Raw genomic sequence first — 24,767 nt, 5'->3', positions numbered from 1 at the left:
ATCCTTAGCCTCGAACGTGAATGAAGTATCCCCTCTGAAAATTGTCATAATACTCTTTGCACTTTTTGATGGTATAGTGTAATACTAAATATAATACTAAATATAAAATATCACAGTAGCAGTTTAAAAAAAATCAAAGCTGTCCACTTTCAAATGCTGTAAAACATGTTGCTTGACAAAATGCAAAGTATCTTTTGACTTCACCATGAGAAATGCTTAGAAAAAGCAGAATACAGGGTGCTTTTCTCTTCCAAAGAGAATTTTTTCTCACCTGCTACAGTCAGAAATGACTTTCTTTTAGCAATACTTTAAATAGCTGGGAGTTAAGATGTGTTCCATACTTACTATATGCCAGTACTATTCTAAGGTTGACAAAAACCTTAGGGAGTAGGTACACTTATTGTCCCAAATTTTGGAGATAAGGAATCTGAAGTTTAAAGTGACCTTACGCACACTCGGAATTTCATGTGGAAATACTGGAATTCAAGCCAACACAGCCTGGCACAGGCAAGCATTCACGTAAGCAGTGTGGCTCCAGCTAAGACATTAGAAAGTTGAAAGTTGACTAGAACAGTTTCTTTTTGCAAAATTCCTTATATCTACTTCCAACAATGTATGCATCTCTTACTTGCTTTTAATGATCTGCAAAGATGGAAAATAAATAGAGGCTAAACTCTGAGGCTCATACAACCTATAGGCTATGACCTTGAATAAAGTTAGGAAAGGTCCATAATGCAGTCATTTTCTACAAATTAAAAATAGCAACTGCATAGTGTATGCTTTATTGAAAGGTAATTTTATATCTAGGGAAGAAATAATACCAATTCTACACAAACTTTCATAGAAAATAGAAGAGGAAGAAAGATTTCCCAACCTATCAGTATTTTATGAGGTTGGCATTACTCTATACGAAAACCAAACAAAGACACTGCAAGAGAAGAAAACTACAGATCACTATCTTTCATGAACATAAATGCAAAAAAATTGAATCCAGCAATATATTAAAAAGCTCAGACAGCACAACCAAGTCCCATGAATGCAAGACTGAGCTGACCCAACATTTACAAATTAATCAGTGTAATTCACCACATAAGCAAACTGAAGAAAAACCATATGATCATCTCAATAGATGCACAAAAAAGCATGTCACAAAAGTCGCCATCCATTTAAGATAAAAACAAAACCTTAGAAAATTAAGGATAGAGAAGGCTTTCCTCAATTTGATGAAGAACAAAATCCCAGAAAAACATCCCAACAGCTGCCATTGTACATAGTGGTGAAAGACGGATGCTTTATCCTTGATATTAGGACAAAGGCAAGGATGTGTCTGCTCCAATTCAGCATCCTAATGGAAGCCCTAGCTAGAGCAGTAAGGCAAGAAAAAGTGTGAGAAAGTGAATGATTATCCATCTACTCTAACACTAGTTTGCATTTCAGTTTTATTTTGCAGGACTGCTCTATTACACTTCTTTTTAAAAATAAATTTTACCTTTTCCTGATTTTATTCAGCAGTTATAATTATTCTGTGTGTTTTATGCCCCCAACTATGTATTAGGTGCTTTTCAATTTCATAAATGATTGCATCATTAAATGTTTTGACTTTAGATCAGCATTTCTTAAAGTAGATTTTAAGGGCAGGCTTTTCTTTATCTAACATTGTACTTCGCAATGAAGCCAAAATCTCTCTCTCTCTCTCTCTCTCTCTCTCTCTATCTGTAGTATTATTCTGAAGACATTCATTACTGTATCTTTCTGTACTTTCTCACCATTCCATTAGCAGTCTAATTACCTCATATATCATGTCCAGCTTTCAACAAAAAGTCATAAGGCCTGTTAAAAGGCAAGATAATACACAGTCTCAAGAGACAAAGCAAGCATCAGAGCTAGACTCAGACATGATACAGATTTTAGAATTATCACATAACTAACTGTGATTAATATATTAAGGGCTCCAATGGAAAAAAGAAGACAACATGCAAGAACAGATGTAATGTAAGCAGACAGATGCAAATTCTAAAAGAGAGAGTAAAAAAGAAATGCTAGAAATCAAAAACATTGTAACCGAAATGAAGAATGCCTTCAATAGGCTCATCAGTACACAGGACACAGTGAAGGAAAGAACCAATGAACTTGAAGAAATATCAGTAGAAACTTCCAAGCTAAAATGCAGAGAAAAAAATGAAACAAATCTACAGGATACTTACAAAAGGCATAAGACACAAGTAATGAGAATGTCGGTAGGAGAAGAAAGAAGGAAGGAAGGAAGGAAAGGAAGGAAGGAGGGAAGGAAGGAAGGAGAGGGAGGGAGGGAGAGAGAAAGAAAGAAAGAAGAAATACTTTAAATAAGAATTTTTTTTTTTTTTGCGGTACGCGGGCCTCTCACCACTGTGGCCTCTCCCGTTGCGGAGCACAGGCTCTGGACGTGCAGGCCCAGCGGCCACGGCCCACGGGCCCAGCCGCTCCGCGGCATGCAGGATCCTCCCGGACTGGGGCGCGAACCTGTGTCCCCTGCATCGGCAGGTGGACTCCCAACCACTGCACCACCAGGGAAGCCCTAAATAAGAAATATTTTAAATAACAATGGCTGAGAATTTTCCAAAATTAATGAAAAATACCAAACCACAGATCCAGGAAACTCAGAAACTACCAACCAGGATAAACACACAAAAAAATCTACACATAGGCATATCCTATTTAAACGGCAGAAAACAAAAGACAAAGAGAAAATCTTGACAGAAATCTAAAAACAAAAATCAAAACAACAAAAAGACTTTACCTATCAAGAAACGAGGATAAGAATTACATCAGACTTCTCATTGGAAACTATGAAAGCAAAAAGAGAGTGGAGAGAAATATCTAAAATGTTGAAAGAAAAGCAAAAAATCACCAAATAATTCTTCGAAGAAAAGGAAAGTAATATAGGTCAAAACTTTAAATCTACATAAGGCAAGAATGAGTAAATGAAGGTAAAATATAGGCTAAATTTTAAAAAATTCTTAATGGATCTAAAAAATAACTGTTCAAAGTAGCAACAGCAACAGTGTATTGAGTGATATAACATATAGATAAGTGACGTGAAAAAAATGACAGCAGTGTTATGAGAGATGTGAGAGAGGAATAGGAATGCTTGGTTAGAAGGTAACTGTACTACCCATGGAGCCAGCATAGTGCTCTATGAAAGTGGTTTTAGATTAGTTTTTAATGGTTGCCCTAGAGTTTGCAATATACATTTACAACTAATCAACGGACTGAGAAGGAAGAAATTAAATTTTCTTTGTTCACAGATGACATGATTACAGACAATCCAAAGAACTGACCCAAATAATTAAACTCCTGGAACTAAAAAGTGATAACAGCAAGATTGTAAGATATAATACACAAAAGTCAATTGTTTTCCTATATAGAATCACTGAACAGTTGAAACTTGAAATTATAAACACAATATCATTTATATTAACCCCCAAAAAACCTAAAATACTTAGGTATAAATTTTTTAAAATATATGATCTATATGAGGAAAACCACAAAGCTCTGATTGAAGAAATCAAAGAAGATCTAAACAAATGGACAGATATTCTATGTCCTTGAATAGAAAGATTCACTATTGTTAAGATGTCAGTTTTTCCCAATGTAATCTATAGGTTCAATGGAATCTCAGTCAAAATCCCACATATGATACATGACATTGCATTTGTCAAAATCGATACAACTATTCTGTATAATACCATAATGGCAGTGAAACTATTCTGTATGAAACATGATATTATGCATCTGTTAAAATCCGTAAGAACTGTACAACAGAAAGAGTGACCTTTAGTGTGAACTAAGGACTTCAGTTAATAATAATGTATCAATATTGGTTCATTAATTATTGCAAATATATCACACTAACATAAGATGCTAAAAATGGGAAACTGTGTACAGGGCACAGGGGGTATATGGGAAATCTCTGTACTAACTGCTCAATTTTTCTGTAAATCTGAAACTATTTTAAAAAATGAAGTCTATATGTATAAAAATGTAAGCAGTAGCATCAGCAAAATGCAAATTAAAACCATCATGAGGTACCAGTAGACTCCATTCGAATGGCTAAAATTATAAAGACTGGCAATAACAAGTCGAGATTTTAAATTAATTTTTAAAAATATTTATTTATTTAGGCTGTGCCGGGCCTTAGTTGTGGCACACAGGATCTTCGTTGCAGCGTGTGGGCTCTTCAGTTGCGGCATGCATGAGGGATCTAGTTCCCTGACGAGGGATTGAACCCGGGCCCCCTGCATTGGGAGCGCTGAGTCTTACCCACTGGCCCACCAGGGAAGTCCCAACAACAGCAAGTATTGTCAAGGCTGTAGAGCAAATGGAAATCTCATACATTATTGACAGGGATGTAAAATGGTACAATGACTTTGAAAACTTTGGCAGCTTCTTAAGAAGTTAAACATATACCCTAGAATGCAGAAATTGTACTTCTAGGTATTTACCTAAGAGAAATGAAAATATATACCCACTCAAAGACTTGTACACAAATGTTCATAGCAGCTTTATTTATAATAGCCAAAAATTGTGCTTTAATCCCTCTCTTCAATGACTTTCAGTAATACTCTGCTTCACTCAACAGTACCCCTGGCTGGCACTTTGGGAGAAGGAAGGAGTCTTCTGGCCACCAGAGAGGACAAGTCCAGCCAGAGCAGGGGGTGAGAGGAATTTTTAGGAAGCAGATTGGAGGGCGTATTGATCAGGAGACTGTCAGCCTTCTGAGATGTTGGATCGGGGCTCTGTATTGATTTTCTTGAGCTGCCCAAACAAAGCATTACAGACTGGGCGGCTTAAACAACAGAAATTGAAATCAAGGTGTTAGCAGGGTTGGTCTGTTCTGAGGCTGTGAGGGAGAATCTGCCCCAGGCTTCTCTCTTTCCCTATTGGGTGGCCGTCGTCTCCTACCTGTGTCTTCACAATCTTACCTCTGTGTGTGTCTGTGTCCAAATTCCCTCCTTTTATAAGAATATCGGTGATATTGGATTCAGACCCACCCTAATGATCTCATTTTAATTTGATGACCTCTGTAAAGACCCTGTCTTCAAATAAGGTCACATTCTAAGGTACTGGGGATTAGGATTTAAACGTATGAATTTGGGGGATACAATTCAACTCGTAACAGGCTTGAATCATTTTCTTTTTATAATCACGTATAGCGTGGTCCCAGATCATGCCAAAGTGGTCCCAGGACTTTGGAGAACTTAAGGACACCTGACTCACCCAGGCTTCAGATTAACCAGACCCAGGAGCTATGTGATAGCCTACCCTTCCCTTTCGACTACTGACCCCAACTCAAATTTGAGTTCGATATCCCAATTAAATATTGTTCTTTAATCCTCACAGAGAAGGAAAAGGAACTTAGCTTCTCTTGGAGGATTTATTCTGCTTGACGCTTTTTTTCCCCCAATTTTAAAATTGTGGTAAAATACACATAATGTAAAATTTACCACCTTAACCGTTTTTGTTTGTTTGTTTGTTTGCTTTGTTTGCGGTACGCAGGCCTCTCACCGCTGCGGCCCCTCCCGCCGCGGAGCACAGGCTCCGGACGCACAGGCTCAGCGGCTATGGCTTACGGGCCCAGCCGCTCCGCGGCACGTGGGATCCTCCCGGACCGGGGCACGAACCCGCGTCCCCTGCATCGGCAGGCGGACTCTCAACCACCGCGCCATCAGGGAAGCCCCTCGAACAAATTTTGACAGCAAAATTTTTGGTTTCAACAGTTAATGAGTTCAGTATAACATTTAAATAGTCATTTTAGGGGCTTCCCTGATGGCGCGGTGGTTGAGAGTCCGCCTGCCGATGCAGGGGACGCGGGTTCGTGCCCCGGTCCGGGAGGATCCCACGTGCCGCGGAGCGGCTGGGCCCGTGAGCCATAGCCGCTGGGCCTGTGCGTCCGGAGCCTGTGCTCCGCGGCGGGAGGGGCCGCAGCGGTGAGAGGCCTGCGTACCGCAGGAAAAAAAAAAAAAAAATTTGTTCGAGAATCATAGAAGTCTGGAAATAAACACACCATAAACTACATTTTCAAATATCACATCAGGAAAAAATTAGATGAAACTAATTAGGAAGGGAAGTTATGTAAGTTATATAAATTAAATTCTGTTGTCTTCTAAGTTTTGCAAAAATATTTTTAACTGGCCTTCTAAAAGTTGGCAAGTTGCCATTAGAAAGTAGAAAATTTTCCTTCAGGCCGTAAAAGAGTGGTCTGGAATTCAGAAATGCACTGTAACCTAGATCGTAAAGAAGATGAATTTTTTTATTTTTTATTTGGATAAATACTAAAAATAAAGTAAGCTTATTTTATTGAATCTGCTACTGTTAAGGAAGGGTAGGAAGACAATTCTAGATAATGTGCAATAAATTTCTTTATTTTTTGAAGCATATTTTCTTTTTTTTAAAAATTAATTCATGTTTGGCTGCATTGGTTGGTGCACGCGGGCTTGGTGCGAGGGCTTCTCATTGCGGTGGCTTCTCGTTGTGGAGCACAGGCTTCTAGGCATGCGGGCTTCAGTAGTTGTGGCACACGGGTTCAGTAGTTGTGGCTCACTGGCCCTAGAGCGCAGCCTCAGTAGTTGAGGCACACGGGCTTAGTTGCTCCGCGACATGTGGGATCTTCCCGGACCAGGGCTGGAACCTGTGTTCCTTGCATTGGCAGGTGGATTCTTAACCACTGCACCACCAGGGAAGTACAAAATTTAAATTATGGATAAATCGACTAATGTGATGATTTTTAGTGAGTAAAGAGTTCAAACTGTGGATTTAGCAGAAACGGCCCTAAAAGGCAAGGAGCACAGCTTTGGGGTAAGCACGGGGCAAGACAATCCTCTACGTCATTCTTCTCTTTTGTGGATTTTAAATGCTTCACAAGTGTTAATAAATTGCACCTATCTAAGAAGTACACGTTGTTTTAAAATCTAATTTTCTGAATCCCAGACTAAGACCAAGACTAAGATTAAGTGTCCGCCCAGGGCCTTAAGTGAGAGGGTGACAGATATCAGACACTAGGTAACTCTTGGTTATCTGCTCGTTAATTACTTTAATTAAAGTACCGCTGTTTAATTGGCAAAGTCTAACAATGTAAATTTCAAAGAAAAGACAGTTTACTTAAAATCCTTAAGGACTTGTCACACGGCAAACAAAAACACACTTTGAAGAAGTCACCCTCTCCCCCTGGCAGTGTCCTGGTGCTTCTCCGAACCATTCTGGATACTGGACCCCCGGTCTTTGGGAAGAACTGTGATTTCTCTAAGGGACAGGCAATTATTACATGCTGTCCTCTGGAGCCAGGGTGGATCAGGGAGCCTTTCCCGCTGGAATCACCCCGCAGTACCGCCAGGCCTTCCAGCTGGGCAGCAGATGACAGAGCTGCGCTGCGTGAGTCGCAGGCGTGCAGCGCGATTAGAGGCCGGGCCGCCCTGCTTCCCGGGGCGGGGCGCGCTCCCCGCGGGCGGTGCAGCCTTCCTGCCAGGCCCGGCGCGGTGATGTCATGGGATCCGCGGCTCGGCGAGATGAAAGGGATCCAGCGCGGCCCGCTGGCACCAGGCGCAGCTTCCAGCGCGCAATCAGGGCGCAGCGTGGGGACCCGAGCGCTGCGGTCCCGCCACTCAGCCCGGGCTGGGGGCACCGCCGGGCCAACGGGGTGCAAGAAAAAAGGAGGAAAGCAACGTGATCCGGGTCAAACAAAAGAATCCGAGGACGGGGAGGCGGGAGGGCGACTACCTGCTGAAAGGAGCGTTCCAAGAGCCCTGCGCGCACACACGCAAACTTGGCCTGCCTTTGATGTGCTGCAACTGATCACCGATCAGATTACGGGCATTTCATCTCGCTGCTCGTCTGCCTTTGATCTGCAGGGTTCTTCTTCTCCTGGATTGGAAGATTCGTCTGGGCTTGCACTGACATACATTTTGGGGAAGGTAGAGCTTTTGGCCCAGAAGCGCTGCCAAGGAGAAGCTCAGCTGCCGAAAAGGGTGAGTACTGCAGAGAGTTCAGCACGCTGAAGGCACCGCGTTCATGTTTCGTTGTGGCTTTCAGTTCACTTTTCCTGCGTGTCCTCAGAAAAGATGGTTTTTAGTGCAGAGAGCACGAGCATTTCTGTGCTTGAGTACTATGTGTATGGATGAGAGGAAACACGATACTCGGTGCCGTTTTAGTAGTTTGTACAAAGGGTTTGCAATCTGTCGCGCACATTTTACTTGGAAATGAGTTGTTCCAACAGGACAGAAAAGGAGAGAGCTAACTTTAGCAATCACCGGCCGCTGCAGAGCCCGAGGTCTGTAGGCTGTAATTGCTCTAAGTATTTACAGGTTGCTTTACTTAGTAAACGGGCGGAGGAACTCTACTGCATGCCAATGTTTTCCTTGTTTTCTCATAGAAAAGAGTCCAGTGCATCTCTGGCAATACTGTTTCTTTATTTATTCTCTCACCTCCAAGACTACAACCTATCAAATACATTTCCTTATGCAGTGTGTATCCTCAGAGGAATCGCTGGAGAGGCATTCAAGTATGGTTAAAGCCTTTTCTGGGTAAAACTGAAGAATTTTCAAACAGGGAGGTTTAAGTTGTGCTAAGTTTGTTTTAAAAAAAAAAATCCTCTAGTGGTTTTCTGGAACCTCTGGCAATAGCACAAGCCTCATGTACAGAAACATTCACAAAGTTAATATTCCTAAATTAAAATGTACTTTAAATGTAGTGACAGCTGTTGTGAGTGAAAATTTGCCAACTCTTTATGAAAACTGAGTAATCAACAGTTATGATGTTACATACAGTTTTTAGCGACATTTTCACTTTAGTTTACGCTCAACATGGCAAAACCAAAATATATTGGTGTGCTGAATTTGAAAGTTAACTTGTTTTGTCAATTCAGTGATCACATGCGTGCACGCGTGCACACAGAGTGAAGTCTTTACATCGAGATGCAAGAAAATACAGTGGAAATGTAAGAGCACCATGTTCACATTAGTTCATTTTAATATTCTGGTTTTAATTTTGGGGGGGTAAAATATTTATCATCACAATAGTCTATTTTAATACTAGCCGAACCACAGAGAAAGTGTAAGTGATGAGAGAGATGGGTTATTCTTTAGTCTGAAATTCTGATGAGACAGGAAGGGCCTAATGAGTCTCATTTCACGTGTAATTAATTTTTCAGAGCCAATTAATTAAATTACTTTCTAAACTTTCCTCCTGATATTCTAAGGAGGATAATTAGCATTGTTTGCTTAACTTTAAAACTGATAGCAGTTAAGTGGAGATTATTTAAAACCATACCAAACTGACTATATATTTAAGATGTGTCGGTGAGAATTTGAAAGATTTAACTGTTGTTTTTAGTCATGCCAAGAGAGGCATTTAAATTTTTGTTCTACTGACAATGTGACAAAGCATGTTCACAAAATCCTGAATTATCAGCTTAGGTTGATTTTTTTCATTTGTTTGCTGAAAAAGTCCTCTTTAAATCACAAAAGCAGTAGTAATGTTCACATTAGGATAAAGAAAATTAAACTTTTAAGATAATGACTGGAGAAGATGCCCAAAGAAATAGTGTGCTTAAGAACTCCGTCATTTAGTTCATGTTTGGGACTTTAAAAAAATTTTTTATGACTGTTTATTCTGCTACTAGGTTCATTCTAACAAACAGACTTTCCTTCAACACAAAACAAAAGGGAGAATTAGCAATTATCTGATTAATTTAGGTTTTGTAGAAAACTAGCTTGGGCGAGTCAAGTCATTGAAAATTCACTTCAGTGTCTGAATTAATTCAGTTAATTGTTTACTTCTTGTGTCTTGGTTGAGAAATGAAACAGATTGTATTTGATTTTAAAAGAAAGATGCTTATTGCTGAATGTACAGGTACAGTCTCAAAAGCTGTCTCTGAATTAATTTCCACCTGAAGATCTTGACTGTGATTTAAGAGGGGAAACTCCATAAGATTTCCACTGAACGAAACCCTTACATTACATTTTTTAAGCACTTTCCTATCTGTTGCTTCAATGGCAGCTTTGTTACTGCAGAAAGTCCAAGACTTCAGAAGACTTATTTCTAGTCCTGATTCTGTCACTGATTAGCTATGTGACCTTAAGGGATTTGCTTCACTCCCCAGTGTTCTCATATGGGAAATGAGGGAGTGGATCAGATCATCCTCCTGAAATAAGCAGGGTGGAATTTTTATAGCCATCTTACAGATGAGGAAACTGAGATTGCAGAAAAGTCACTTGACTTTCTTAACTAAGTTACATGGCCTGTTTTCCAAGTCCTGGTCCTGTGTCCTTCCCAGTTCACCATGGATATTTTCCAACACCTGCTAAAACAAATGCACTGCTGACTGGAGAACAGTTTGAAAGATCAAGATAACCACTTCCTTCTGCTATGCAGTTTTTGTTTCTGTGATAGATGTGTCAGTCAACTGGATTAGTCCGCTGACTTCCAACAGTTGCTTTTGCTTCCGTATTTCTAACCAGTCTGAACACAATTACTGCTACGCGTAGTTTACCATGACATTTAAAATAATTTTCACAAAAATTTAATATATCAATGCAATGTGGAATTATATATATTTGTGTGTCTGTATGTATATATACGTGTGTGCACATATATATATTATGTACATCTTTTGACATTATATGCACATCTTTTTGTGTTTCCAAGGAATTGACACTTTCTTAGAAGATGTCAGTGGTGTGCATGAAAAGTTCAATAGTTAATTAAAGGCTGCTGTTCCTCCAGGGAGATTCCCAGTGGGATTTTGTGAGATTTCAGTTTACATATTCAATATGGGCTGGTACATGATATATATTCCCTATTACATTTGATTATGTTAAGAATCCTTGAACATGTTTTCACTAACTCCTTCTGGGTTTTTTCTTGAAAAAAAAAGGAATATACTTCTTGTGAATAAATTTACTTATTGACTATAAATTTTACACATATACACTGCTCTCAAGGCCAAATATCTCTCATGTCTTATCACCTTCATAAAGGTTTCATATAAAGCTTTACAGATTATTACTTAGTAACATTCACTAATATTTATTAATGTGCTAGTTATTAATTCAATAATATTTATTGAGTACTTGTGTGCAAGGCACTCTGACAGTATTTTTCAGGACACCATCTCATTTAAATTTCCAGCAATTAAGTTTGTCATTCCAGTTATACAGATGAGAAAAGTGAGGCTCGGAGGGATTAAATAACAAGTGCACGGTCACAGGGCTGATTAAGTGGCACCGCTAGAGTCTATCTGATTGCAATTCAGGTTCTTTTGTTCTAGGGCTGGGCAGTTAATTCCTTCTATTATAAGAATTACATACAGCTGAACTTAACTGTTAGCAAACATTACAGCCAGAATTTGGCAAAAGTGTGCTGTTTTTCTTTCTTTTCTTCTTTTGGTATATTTTATGAGCACTATTAGAATTTTTTGATAGGGTTTTCCATCAGTTGGCCTAGAATCTTCAACTATAAAGGACCTCAGGACGTAATTCATTCTTCCTCTGCTTCAGGACTGGACCACACTCAAGCATCCACCATTGGTCTGGCTGGTCAGACTCCCTGTGATGGCAGGGCTGGTCCAAGTCACCCTGGAAACATTCAGAAACTGGTGTGCCTTTAAAGAGTGATTCTTTAAAATGTCAGCACCGTTTAGAGGAAAGTGCTATGAAAGGGGGGGCAGGAGGAGGCTCCCTGGTGGCCATGTCTCATTCCTCCTCAACTGTCACAAGCCATTCAGCTTTGCTCCAAGCTGCCCCGCAGATCCACCCACTTGCTGAAATCACCACTCTGAAGTGACCAAGTCTCACATCCTTCGATTGAGAAGTACTTTAGCATCATCCATTGTGACTTAGATCTCTGGTGAGAAGGTGGAGGGAGGTGAGATGGGGGTGTTGAGTGACTTTATGAAACCATTTCTTCCAACACAACCCACTCCCTTTGTGAGAAGAGTTCTGAGAAGTACAGCTTTCCCCATCCTGTTAATGGTCCCCAGTACTTAGACAGCCCTATGGCCTAGCCTCATTGGCTGCTGCCCTGCGAGCCTGTTCCTTAATTCTGCCACGTGCGGAAGAGTCCCCTGTATTTATCGGGAAGCAGAGAAGGAAAGTCAATGGCTCGTTTCTCCTCTCAGTAAACACATGAGAAGAGTCTGGCCAACGCAGTGTCATAAACTCACCAGGGTCAGTGCAAGTCCTGCAACTTATAGCACATTTGCTCTATAAATGTCATGAGTTTGACATTATATCAACTAAATAAATACCCTCCTTGGACTTTTCACGTGTATTAATTTAAGCGTTCGTGGTACGGTGATGATTATATTAGGGTTCAGGAAGCCTGGATTTTGGATCCTGCTTTGTTATTAACTTGATGTGTGACCTTGGGCAAGTGGCTCCCCATCAGGCCCCAGCCCTACGCTGATGGTCTGATTGGCAGCAGTGGGTGCTGGGAATTACTTAAATAGCCGGGTCTTGGTTATTTTCCCCCTTATTTTCTTAACTATATTTGGCAAACTTTACAACTCCTTGAGATTGTGGCCCCCCATTTATTCATTCATTCAACCAATTTTTAATGAGTACCTTCCACGTGCTAGGCACTGTGAACAAAGGGACAGAATTCAGGAGTCTCATGTAGCTTGCTTTCTATTCCTTTTTCCCATGAAATAGTGCTTTACATGGAAATTACTAGAAAGTCAAACAATTTTCCATTAATTTTGCTTCCAGTGAGCTAGCTTATCACTGAAATTATTTTCTCAAGAAGTTTGTTACTTCATTGGTTCAACTTTTTTAGGAATATATTCTAAACAAATACACTGCGTGTCAGCTTAGGTATTGCTAAAACTAGCTTCAGAAAACCAACCCGTAACATAGACTTAAAAACAACACCCCTGCCGAGATCTTCATAAGAATTTGGCTTTTTCAGGGAATTCGCTGGCGGTCCAGAGGTTAAGACTTCGGGCTGTCACTGCCATGGGCCTGGGCGCAATCCCTGGTTGGGGAACTGAGATCCCTCAAGCCACAGCGGCCAAAAAAAAAAACAATTTAGCCTTTTCACTAAAATTTCAATTCATTCATGATAGTCAGTGCTCTAAAGGGAGAGAATGCTTGCAGCCCTAATTCTAAGCATTGGTTTCATTCTGAAAGAGCCTGGGAGTCATGTGATTCTTTTTGTACCACCACTGGGTCCTCCTTCCTTCAGACACTGTCCCCAGGTCACTTACACTCAAAGTGAGGTAAGTGGGGAGCATTTGTTAACTTAAGCGGCCTCTTCTTTAAAGAGTAAGAGGCACTTGACAGCTACAGTGCAGAGGTTCAATGGCTCTCCACTGCCGAATACCATTTCAGTTATCATCGATTTTTGATGCTTGGCGTCGTGTGCCTGACAAAAGGTACAGCCCTGCCAACGATGGCTGCCATTTAATGAGCACTTACTGTGTGCCAGGCATTGGGCCAAGCTCTTTAAATACCGCATCTTATTTAACAACGACCAGTGAAACAACTTATTTCAACGGTAGAAGATACAGAAAGTTGGGAAGGTCAAGTAACTTTTCCAAGGGCATGCAACTAGCCAACGGCCAATTGGCCTCCAAGGCCAGAATATGCGATGCCAAAGGCTGTGGACGTTAATAGGATCTGTCCGCAGAGAGCTAGCAGTGGGCTCACGGGGAAGAGCAGTCACATACAGATGACATGATGCAAGAATGAGTGAACTAAATAACGTGCCGCTGTCTCTAAGTAGAAAGGGAGGCCAGAGAAAAACCAAAGTAGCTCCTGCGCTGGCAGATTAAGTTCCTCTCAGAAAACACTTAGTGAACATTCGTGTGAACGTTTGATACTCTCGGAGATGCAAGTCTGAGCAAAATATGCTGCTTCTCGAAAGCAGGACTCCTTTTAAGTCCTTGGGGAAGAAAGCTAAGTCACAGGAACTCCGGACAGGAGGGTGCTGTCATTGTGGTAAAAAGGCCTCAGACCTCGCCGTGACTCCTGGGAGCTGTGGCTTCTGAGCTGGTCCCTTACCAACTCAGGGGAGGCAGCATAAAGAGGAAGCTTGGGGCGCAAAGGAAGGGCAAGTTCAGGGCACACAGGAGGCAAGGCACGCAGACCAGTTTGGCCAGAACTCCAAGTGCCCCGTCTAGAGGCAGGAAAGATAGAGCTGGAGATGTGGGTGGAGCCCAAACATGGAAATCCCTGACTGGAAGCCATTCTTCACGGTGAGGAATCTTTGTAAATCTTTTCATTGGACAGTGACCATGATGAAAGGCAGGGGGAGGCAGGACGGGTGGAACAGAGCAGCCGGGAGGGAGGTTCGAAGGGAGGTGTGACGGCGGGGCATTCAGGGGAAGGGTGCGGAGGGCCTGTTTGGCAGTGGACGGGGTGGTGGGATGAAGAGAAAACGAGGAGGAAGGGGTGAGTGTGTGAGATCTTAACAGAGAAGCCTCAGTAAGTCAGCTTAACTACGGTGGCTGGAGGATGCCCTGTGTGCTGGGCTCTGGGCTACGAAGAAAATAAGCTGTGCCCTCGGGAAGGTGAGGTCTAGTTAGACAAATAGGTAACTTCCATCTAAGGGCGAGCTTGTTAGGGAACCTTGGGGTGTGATGTGGTCCCAGATCACAGCCGACAGGTAGGCTGGGGACAGGCACACTCCCCTTGACGTTCAGGTAGGACAGTGCGTACCATTTGTAAATGATTAAAAGTAAGTCGTGATTGCGGTTTCTGTTCCGGCCATGACAGCCTTGAGGCTGACACTTGGAAGGATATTTTTAATGTATTTTTTACAAGTACCTAGTAGCGTATTCCCCGTTCTCAGTGCAGGGTCATGAGACGCGCGGATTGGTGACCAACTGTGACAACTTATTCATTCTCTCAACAAACATTTATTGACCGCTACAATGGGCCTTGCAGTATAGAAAGGAAACATGGGATTTGGTTCCATTCAAAGAGACGTGCAGGTGTGCCGGGGAAATCAGAACCAACACAGGAAGTGGTGGGCGCCCCTGCACCAATGCGGTGCGTGCGCAGTCTCTTGGGTTGGGGGGAAGTTTGTCCACTTACTCACTGGACGGATGAACAATTGCTTACATTTCTACAGCATTGTAGTGCGGAAAACCTATTTGTTCTGTACATGGTTCTTTTACTCCTTCCACTAAATCTGTAGAGCGGGCACCGTTAGCCTTGCTTCGTAAGCGCGCAAAGTGGAGAAGTCTCGACACCGTCCTCTAGCCGCGTGTGGAGGCACGAAGCCCGGACCTGCGCGGCCCACGATCCCCGGGGGCCTGGGCCGGACCGGGCTGTGCCCGCGCCGAGGCGGTGGACGCACCCCGACCTCTGGAGGCCAATGTCCAGCGAGCGAAATGGGGAGGACCCGCCGGGAAGAGCATCTGCGAATGACGAGGCGGCTGATGGGCTGGGTCCTGGTGATTCACACCCGCCGCGCACACGTGTCACATCGTTTCCCGGGCCTTTCCTGGCGCAGAGGCGGGCGCGGGGTAGAAGGTCACCGGCAGCGCAGAGGCACAAAGGCCTGGAAACAGGTCCAGGTGGACGCGAAGGCGTCCCCCTAGCCGCAGGCAGGTCCCCGACACAGCCCCGCTCTCCGTGGTCCTGGTGAGCCCCCTCCTTCCTACCCAGGTCCGCCAGCGGGATGCAGTCAGCAGCTCCCGCAGCCCGGGGGCCACCAGCGGCTGGACCGCGGCCTGGGGCACCCGGGGGACTGCGGGGACGCAGCCCGGAGCCCAGAGGGTGGGTGGTGGGCGGTGGTTCCGATGTGGGCGGGGCTTCAGGTGGGCGGGGCCGGAGGCGGTGGCCGTTGCCGGGCTACGGGGCAGCGCGGACCCGCGGCGCCTGGACGTGCCGGGTGTGCGCGCGCGGAGGGGACCCCGGCCCAGCTCCGCACCGAGTGCCGCGCGCTCAGCACGGTTCAGCGCGTACCGAAGCGTCAGATCGCCGCCGAGACCTGCGGAGCAGCCTCCAGGCACCCGGGAAGGTAGGTGCCCCGCCGCCCCCGGGGCCGTGGCGCCGCGCCGCGCGGCGGATCCGCACGGGACGCGCGCGGAGAGGAGGCAGCTGCGGGTGGAGGGAGGGGGCGCCGGCCTGGGCTGCTCGCGTGCAGAGTAGGGGGCGGGAGGACAGGACCGGCGGAGGCGACTCCCGGGAAGGCTGACAGCAAGGCCACCGAGATGCTGCAGCTGGAGGCAGCGGAGGGTGTGAGCACCCCCCGGCCCCCGTGGGCGACGGGAGTGGCCGCGCTGAGCCCCGCTGTGCAGGGATCTTGTACATAGAAAGGCTGCACGTAGGCGAAGGTGCGTGAGTGTGTAAGTGTGTGCGCGAGTCTCTCCCGGGGCCTGGACGGGGGCGCTCCAGCCCATCCTGGCGGGAAGCGGTCTGCAGGCCGGCCGGGCCGGAGGGAGCTGGGGAGGGGAAGGGAGGGCACTCGGAGGATGTGCCAGCAGCCCGTAGACACAGTGATGGGAAGGGCCGCTCTCACAGCCCTGGTCAAGGGTCTCATGCCATTTCATGGAACAGAAATTTAGCTCATACACGCTTGAGGATGACGTTTGGAAGCATCCAAATACAGCGATATGTTTTGATGGTAGCGAACTATGCGTCAAACCTGCAGTTACCATTGTAAGCAATCCAGCTCATCTTTTTTTTGCATTTTAATAAAAGGACTCAATTTGCAAACAACGAAAAAACATAGGCATTGTTCGATATTTCTTTAATTGAAACAGTTTAACAAACTACTTATGAATGGGTGGTTTTTACTCTAATGACAGTTTTCCTTTACTAGAAGACGATTTCTTTATATGAACAGGAAACAGTTATTGTTAAACATGACTTCCGCAAACAGAAGGATTTATTTTAATATGTTGTTATTTCATGACCAGATACTTGTATGCAAAAGGGAAGATTATATTGCATTCGCTCAGGATTTACTCCATATGTTTTCTGTTGTACAGCTTCACCTTAGGTGTAGTTTAAAAGCATGTTTATTTCAAGCACGGCTTATTATCTAATTTAAACATACGTAACTAGAGGGGGTGAGAATAGAGTCCTTCCCTGGAAGACAGTTTTTGACAGTTATTCACAGAGAGGTCGGTACTTAAAAAGAGTTTTTCTTCGCATAATATTTATTAAGTTTTGAGGATAAGGCAAGACACAGAAATGCAATTTCATTTTGAAAATACTGCCTTGACATGAATACATAGTGCATTATCATGAGCTCTATGTTTGTTCCTTTTTAACCCATGGAAGTGTCTCATGACATCTACTTTGTTACTGAGGCCACATGGCTTTATTAACTTTGGAATGTTTTTCCATACTAAGTGCTAGCTCTAGGATGTTGTGTTAGCATTTTCTGGGACATTCATGGAAGTTATTTGTTTCTTTGATGGGGGTATTTTTAGGCTCTGAGTCCAGGCCGGATTTTGAATTTGAAAGGTAAGGACATAGGAAGGCTTTTTATGCACTTGAAATTGCAATGTAAAGTGCCTTTCCTATGCAGAAGACTTGAATAAGGAACACTGCTAAATTTAAGTAACCTTTAAGAGGCTTTTTAAAAGAACAGAAAGAAAAAATTTTTTTTTACTTTAGATGGTCATCAAATTTAATTTATATATAATGTGTTTGTACATACATGTAATAATCACATGCCGTGCTTAATATGTTCATTTAATTTACTAGTTGTAGCTCTAATATGTGAATCCAGGGTATGTTGGGGACATTTGAAACCTAAGTGAGGAATTCTGCTAACACGAGGAGAATATTCTTCTCCTTCTTCACCTATTTAAATCTCTGAACCCAAGCTTAACCCGATCCTCTGCAACCAGTTCAACCATTCAAAATATAGCACAGCACGAAAAACTGAAGACATCTTTAATGAAGAAAGCCGAGTCCTCTTAAATATGATGAATCAATATTTAAAGTCAAGCATTTAAAAATCTGGAAAAGGCCAGCATGCTCTGTCTGTTGACAACAGGTTGAATAAGAATACCCACCTCGAATAAACGTACACCCCAAATAAAGAGACAGCTGCTCACGTGATAAGAGAGCCAGGAACAGTTAAACAGTTCAAGGCGTTTGTCTCATGGCAGCTGATTCTTAAATGTTCATAGCCTTTCTAAAATGACCTTCTGGCTGAAGAAAAAGAACAGTCAAGCAGTAGAAACGCAGTTTCCTTTCATGATTTACCGGCTGAGCAGTGAATTCATTCATCGTATTTTATCTGTCTCAAATGTTTACATTTAAAAGTAAGATGTTTAAACAGTATTGGGTTATCGTCTAGTCCACACATCACAGAATAGGTACCTTTTAAATTGACGTTTTAAGACCTGGGTTTTTAAAAAGAGAACAGCCAACCTCAGCAATTATATAAGACAAAGGAGCTTGTCTACCTCAAGATTAGATGTTATTCAGCCAACTCTTCCCCTCCGTCTGCTCGGATGGCTCTAATCTGAGGAAATTCTAAAAGAGTGGAGGCCTCTTATAACGGAGAACACTACACATGTTACAAAGAAGGACTTTGGAATCTATCCAGGCTTCTAAAATAAAAATTTAAACAGCTGTGTTGTAGACGTTATTATGCACAATTCTCTAGAATAGATTGTGTCAATGTTTGGGGTCCCCTCAGACCTTGATGCTACAATTGTCCTATTTGTATTTTAGGATTGAGAAACATTTGTGAATTGGGGGAAGAGTACATTAGTTACAAGACGCTTGTTGATTGAACATTCTGAGAACACTATGACTGATTTTCCTAAAGCAAAAATGACAGCATCTACAACTCAGAGAAATGAAAATAATTAGTCTCAAAAAACCGTATCCTAGGTTAAGTTCTGTTGAAAAAAATTATAGGAGCCTGACAGTGACTGACCCCTAATGTTTTTGAACTTCGGAGGAATTGAAGATATTGTATTTGGCAACAGAACGTTTTAAAGCTTGTAGAGTTTTTAGTAGAAGATATTTCTTGACTTGAAAAGGGAAATCATTCTCATTTCCCAGCCAACAACAATATGTATATTTTTATTACCGCATACCTTCGTGAGCTTCCTAGGCTACAAAAAGGGCTGCCAACCCTACTGTGTAGGAAGAACAATTTTCAGGATATAGTGAAATTGAAGACGAAGATAAAGAACAGCTAGAGGCTAGGGGTTATTGCCCCGTTTGGAAATAGCTGTACCCTAAATTTCTAATTAATTTTTTAACATAAGGTAGATAGCTAGTGGGAAGCAGCCGCATAGCACAGGGAGATCAGCTCTGTGCTTTGTGACCGCCTGGAGGGGTGGGATAGGGAGGGTGGGAGGGAGACGCAAGAGGGAAGAGATATGGGGATATATGTATATGTATAACTGATTCATTTTGTTATAAAGCAGAAACTAACACACCATTGTAAAGCAATTATACCCCAATAAAGATGTTTAAAAAAAAGAAAATTAATTAATTTTTTATTCTCTTCACATATGGGACTGACATTATTCTCAGCCATTTATGATTCTGTTCCACCATTAAATGTAAAAGGCTGTATGTGTGGCATTGGCGTCATTTCAGTGCTGATTTTATAAATTGTAAGCCTGCCGGTGTACTTTAATGTTGACTTCTTTAAAAATATTTCAGCTTATTGCATATTGGAAAAATGTATGAGTTGGTTGTAGCTTCATGGCCTAATGTTCATACAGTTCTGCTAGATGAAAATGTTTACATGTTGCATGCCCTGTGTGCTGGATAATAAATGGCTTTGAAGGGATGGGGGGGGAAAGAAAATTAAGCAACTTATTGTGAAACAAATTAGCCAGATTTTTTGAGTTATTTCAGATTCATATATTTTGGTCATTTATAAGATCACAAATAAAGACTGTTCTCAAAAAGGTTACTGAATTGTTAAAATTAGAAAGATACCTGCCAGATCTTCCTCCTTGGTGATCTTTGTTGATATTATAGACCTATATTCAAAAATGGGGTCCTCACCTGAATTGTGTGCTACCACCATCACTTATAGTTCAAGCTCAAGCTGTGGTTGCACAGATTTTTCCCCTATATTATTTTATCCCTTACAACAGCCCTAAGAGTAAAAATATTATCCCTAGCTAATGAATTTCTTCATTTATTCAGCATACGTTGGGCACATATTTTGGGTGAGTTACCGTTCTAGAGGGAAATCGCAGTTCTTCTTATGAAGTCCTCAGACCCTAACTGATGGTAAACTCAAATGGCTTGGTTGATGAATGAAGGAAGGTTGCCCCCTGTGACAGTAGGGAAGGAGTAGGGACTGGAGCACCAGACGCCTATGTTCTTCTATGGATGGGACAACAGATGCTCAGCTGTAGCTCATGTTGCCTTCATGTGGGACTCATGGATGCCAGGCTTTCTAATTTTTCAATTTTTAATATTGAAAACGTGCTTTTTTTTTTTTTTTTTTTCTTTTTGCGGTACGCGGGCCTCTCACTGCTGTGGCCTCTCCCGTTGCGGAGCACAGGCTCCGGACGCGCAGGCTCAGCGGCCATGGCTCAGGGGCCCAGCCACTCCGCGGCATGTGGGATCTTCCCGGACCGGGGCACGAACCCGCGTCCCCTGCATCGGCAGGCGGACTCTCAACCACTGCGCCACCAGGGAAGCCCATTGAAAACTTACTTTTAAAATTAAGTGCTGTACTGACAGAAGGAAACGATGCATCCTGGCAAGATGCAATACAAGAGCTCCAAAGAGAGAGAAGGAACCAGATAATCATCCTGTGAGACAGAGAGATATCCAGGGTGCTATGGAAGCACCAAGGAGGGTTCCCGTGCCAGATTTAGGGAGATCCCGGTTTGACAGATTCAGGGAAGGCATGGTAGATGAGACACAGTGTATAGGAGAGCCCCAAGGCAAAAGACGGGGCAGCAGTGGAGGGACCTGCAGGTTGAAGCAGCCACCGCGGTTCAGATCCAGGGGGCTGCCCCTCCGCAGCTGCTCCCAGAAACCCTGAGCTTTGCCTGGTGACGCACCAGCCCAGGTCTTCAGGATCTGGACGAGGAAGGGAAGGGGGCTGCACTTCGTGTCAGCATCTATTGGATTTACCCCGTCTAGAGGCTGGCCAATCAGGACGCCTCCCTGTTAATCACCGTTCATTCAGATGAGCATGGCCAATCAGGACGCCTCCCTGTTAATTACCGTTCATTCAGATGAGCATGGCCAATCAGGACGCCTCCCTGGTAGTTACCGTTCATTCAGATGAGCATGGCCAATCAGGACGCCTCCCTGGTAGTTACCGTTCATTCAGATGAGCAGCCTGAGCAGGTTAACTAGATAAGCAGCCACTTTCTCTGCCCGCTTAACAGAGTGTCTGCCAGCTCTGTGCTTTGGGCTCCCACCTCTTCTTTTTTGCTTGCCTGGTTCTCCTGACACCTGCTTGCATTTGCTGTAGAGCACATGGTGAGGCAGGAATGCCACACACCTAGATTCCTGCAAACCAGCATCCTTGGTCTTCTCCTGGTATTTAGGCAAACTGTGAAAGCCCTTGTGGGCCCATTGTACATAATCTCATAATGTGTGTATCTTGTGCTTGACAAGCCCTCCCCCAAATAAACAGAACCCGGAATTCCATCTATAAAAGCATTTCTTTACCTTGGCCAGACCCAGAAGTTAAAAGCAATTTCAGTAAATACCTTTTTATGGCCTTGTTTTTATTTTAAATATTATTACTTAAATGCTTGTTATTTCATTAACTTTTCCTTCTTTTTATGAATGCCAAAGCATTTCATAAGGTATTTCATTTGTTTCCAGGAAATTCAAGGTCACGCTTATAACACTGCGAGGGCTAAATTGTTTATTTCTAAACAGTCTGTGGCCAGGTGGTATGAAAAGTCTCCGCAGCCCTGCTTAGCTGGGAGTCCCTGCAAAGCACACCTGTGCGGCGTCCTCCCCCAGATGGCACCACCTCCTTTCAGGCACCTAATAACTGCTTCATCAGAGTTGGTGTTCGTTCAACGTGTTACGTGGTTACATAGCTTTGTTCGTGTTGACCAGTTGGATGTAGTCCTACTGTGCTAAGTGGAAGGGACTTGGATGCTAAGCCCTTGGATGTACTTGGATGGGTACAGCCCTTAGTCAAGCTAGCAGAGCGCCAGGGCCCTGCCTCGGGGTCACCAAGCGTGAATTTGCTTTGGATTCCACTGTTTCTAGTACATGTGTCCTTCGGCCCTCAGCGTTCTCCCCATTGTGTGGGGATAACGCTCTACTTTAGAGGGTAGGTAGTAGGGAAAGAAGCTGTACTTCTTCTGAAGCACTGACACAGTACTTGATACCATGAATGCTAAGCTCACACTGACCCTGTTCTCAGTCTTTGAACGCTTTCTGCAGCCTCAGTCCAGAGGTCTGAAACGCTACCTGCCCCTCGATTGCGACTGTCTGCATCATGTCCCACATTTGTCCAGAAGGTTGCAGCCTTCAGGGACTGTCACACACACTGGACCATTTGCTCCTCAAGGGTAATATCACTAACAGTGGCGGCCACCATTGCTAATGAGTATTGAGCACTTATTCTGGGCCAGGAACAGTCACATCTTCCAGCTGTTAAGCTCACTTATTCCTCACAGCCGTCCAGGAGGCTGTACTGTCACAACGCCCAATTCAGAGAGAAGGAAACAGACTTGGGTCAGGTCCACAGCTAGTAAGTGATGCTCCCAAGAACAGCAGGAACCACGGCAACATCAGCTTTTACCGTGGGTAAAACCATGAGCTTTTAGTCTGTCCCAGGCCCTGGGCTACGCATCTTACCTGCATTATTTCAGCAGACCCTCAGCTCACCCCATGAAAAGGGGTCTGTTTTTGTCTCTGTAGATGTGTGGTCTCAGAGTGACTTTGCTAAGAAATGGGACTGAAAACCCAGGTGTTCCGGTTGCCATTTTCCTGTGACCATTCTCAATAACGCCCAGGCTGTTTTCAGTTATGGTGGGTTTACCTGCAGAAGACTATTTGAACTTGGCCTTTATATCACCCTGACGGCTCTCAGGATCACCCACCCAAGTCTAAATTACATCCCAGCCTCTTGGCGTAAAAAGCCAGGTTAAACAAGAAGCCACAGAAAACAGAAGTGGCGTATTTCAGTGGCACAGTTCAATCCCCAGCTCCCAGTGTAAGAAATCTTCTGTGAAGAGCTGCTTGCGTTTTTTAAGCCAATTAGGATTTTTAAAAATATGTCACTATATCATTTAATCCTGTGTCCTATTCTAAGGCACTGAATGCCTTGAGAAGGCAATAAGATTTTATATAAACCTGAAACAGAATGTTTATTTTATCCTGTTCACCACAGAAGAATTAGATCTGTTACGTGCAAACAAATGTCAGGTGTTTCCCACAATGTATTTTTCATTGTTTTGTGCTTCTTCATTCACTTAGTTAATTCCGGAAACGTTCACTGAGCACCTTTGTGCTCGACACTGGGAACACAGAGAATTCTAGGTGTGATCCTAAAATTGAATGCTTTAAAGGAGCATTCAGTCTGGGAGTGAAACTGACCTGCAATGTGATGGGTCTTGTCCATGGATGTGGAAAGGGCTGTGGAACCCCAGGGAGCACCTCTCTTCACTCTGCTTGGCTGTGGACCGCATTCAGCAGAGTGATAGTTGAGCTGGTTCCCAGAGGGACCCGAAAAGCGAAAGGCTGTCCAGACCAAGAGGGCAGGATCACGGGTGTCCAGAAGAACTGTGGGTATCGGGGTACGGCTGAGCTGGACGGGTACTGAGAGCGGTGACCCGTGATGGGACCGGCAGGCCGGCGGGCGAGATTGTACAGGGCATAGGTGCCGGGCCGAGGAGTTCAGAAGATAAACTGCAGGGACAAACCCACCTGTACCCCTGGAAATTTAGGTGTAGCAATGCTCTCCTTGTATTTCCCATTCAAACTACTCAATTTGGAATGTGTGTTGGGAAGATAAGACAAATCAGCACATTGGACCTAGTTCCATTAATGTTTTTCTACCCCATCATCTAAAAAAGACCCAAAATCTTTGTGATGCAAAAGTCATAGCACACTTTGTTCAGATTTTCTCCTTTTTTTCGTAGCGTATGTGTGGTTTTTATCTCATCATCTGTTTTAGTTTATAAACTTTCAAAAAGGATCATGTTACTTACCTTTTTTGCCCCAAGAGCACTATTCATATATTTTTTCCATTATTAATGAAATATTTACACTACAAAGATTTTTTTAGGGTAAAGAGGGATCACCTGGATCCCTGGATCACCACAGTATAAACCTAAACCATTGATAATATGTTGGCATATTTATTTTTGTACACAAAATGTGGGTGTATCTTACAAAGTCAGAAGCATAGCGCCATGACTTCTAGATTGATGTGCCTTTCCAGGAAGAGGCTGCAGTGTTTGTGTGCCTTACACAGTAATCCGCACCGTATCCCAGGAGAGTTTTCTGTGTAAACTGGATGCTCGATTATCGACCGATTATGGACAGACTCTATCGATCTCTTCATTTCTCATGTTTTATGTAAATGCTTTGGTATTTATACCCTCTTTTCCACATTAGTTTACTTCCATGTAGATTTTATGTTTTTTACTTTAAAAAAATTAACACATTTAAAAAAAATTGAAGACCCCGCTGGGAAAGAGACAGCCTAAAGCATACCTTTCAGGGAATGTGATTTTATCTTCTGACCCCAATCCTTTGTCTACACAGCAGCAGGTTGCATGGTCGGGTAATTGCTGGATGATTTTGAGATATGCAAGGGGAAAAAAAGCTATGACCAAGAAACTGGAAAAGAAAAAAAAA

At 43.3% G+C, this 24,767-nt stretch overlaps 1 protein-coding gene across 2 annotated transcripts in view; it reads left to right on the top strand.

Moving 5' to 3' along the window:
- The first annotated feature begins 7,520 nt into the window (after positions 1-7,520).
- The window catches only part of TNFRSF19 (TNF receptor superfamily member 19), an 85,373-nt gene continuing 68,126 nt past the window's right edge, over positions 7,521-24,767 (top strand). The window contains exon 1 of one of the 2 annotated variants that reach the window (XM_022574501.3): positions 7,521-8,000. The gene's annotated coding sequence lies outside the window, so the exon portion shown is untranslated. Of the gene's footprint in view, positions 8,001-15,813; positions 15,997-24,767 lie in introns of those variants that run through there. The other variant, XM_022574499.3, reaches the window with a different exon arrangement.

This window comes from Delphinapterus leucas, chromosome 18 (assembly GCF_059928025.1).
Source record: "Delphinapterus leucas isolate spDelLeu-1000000601 "Yukka" chromosome 18, BTC_Dleu_Yukka2, whole genome shotgun sequence".
Classification (NCBI taxonomy): Eukaryota; Metazoa; Chordata; class Mammalia; order Artiodactyla; family Monodontidae; genus Delphinapterus; species Delphinapterus leucas.
The sequence above is the reverse complement of the archived record's forward strand: the minus strand, read 5'-3'. Positions and strand labels throughout refer to the sequence as shown.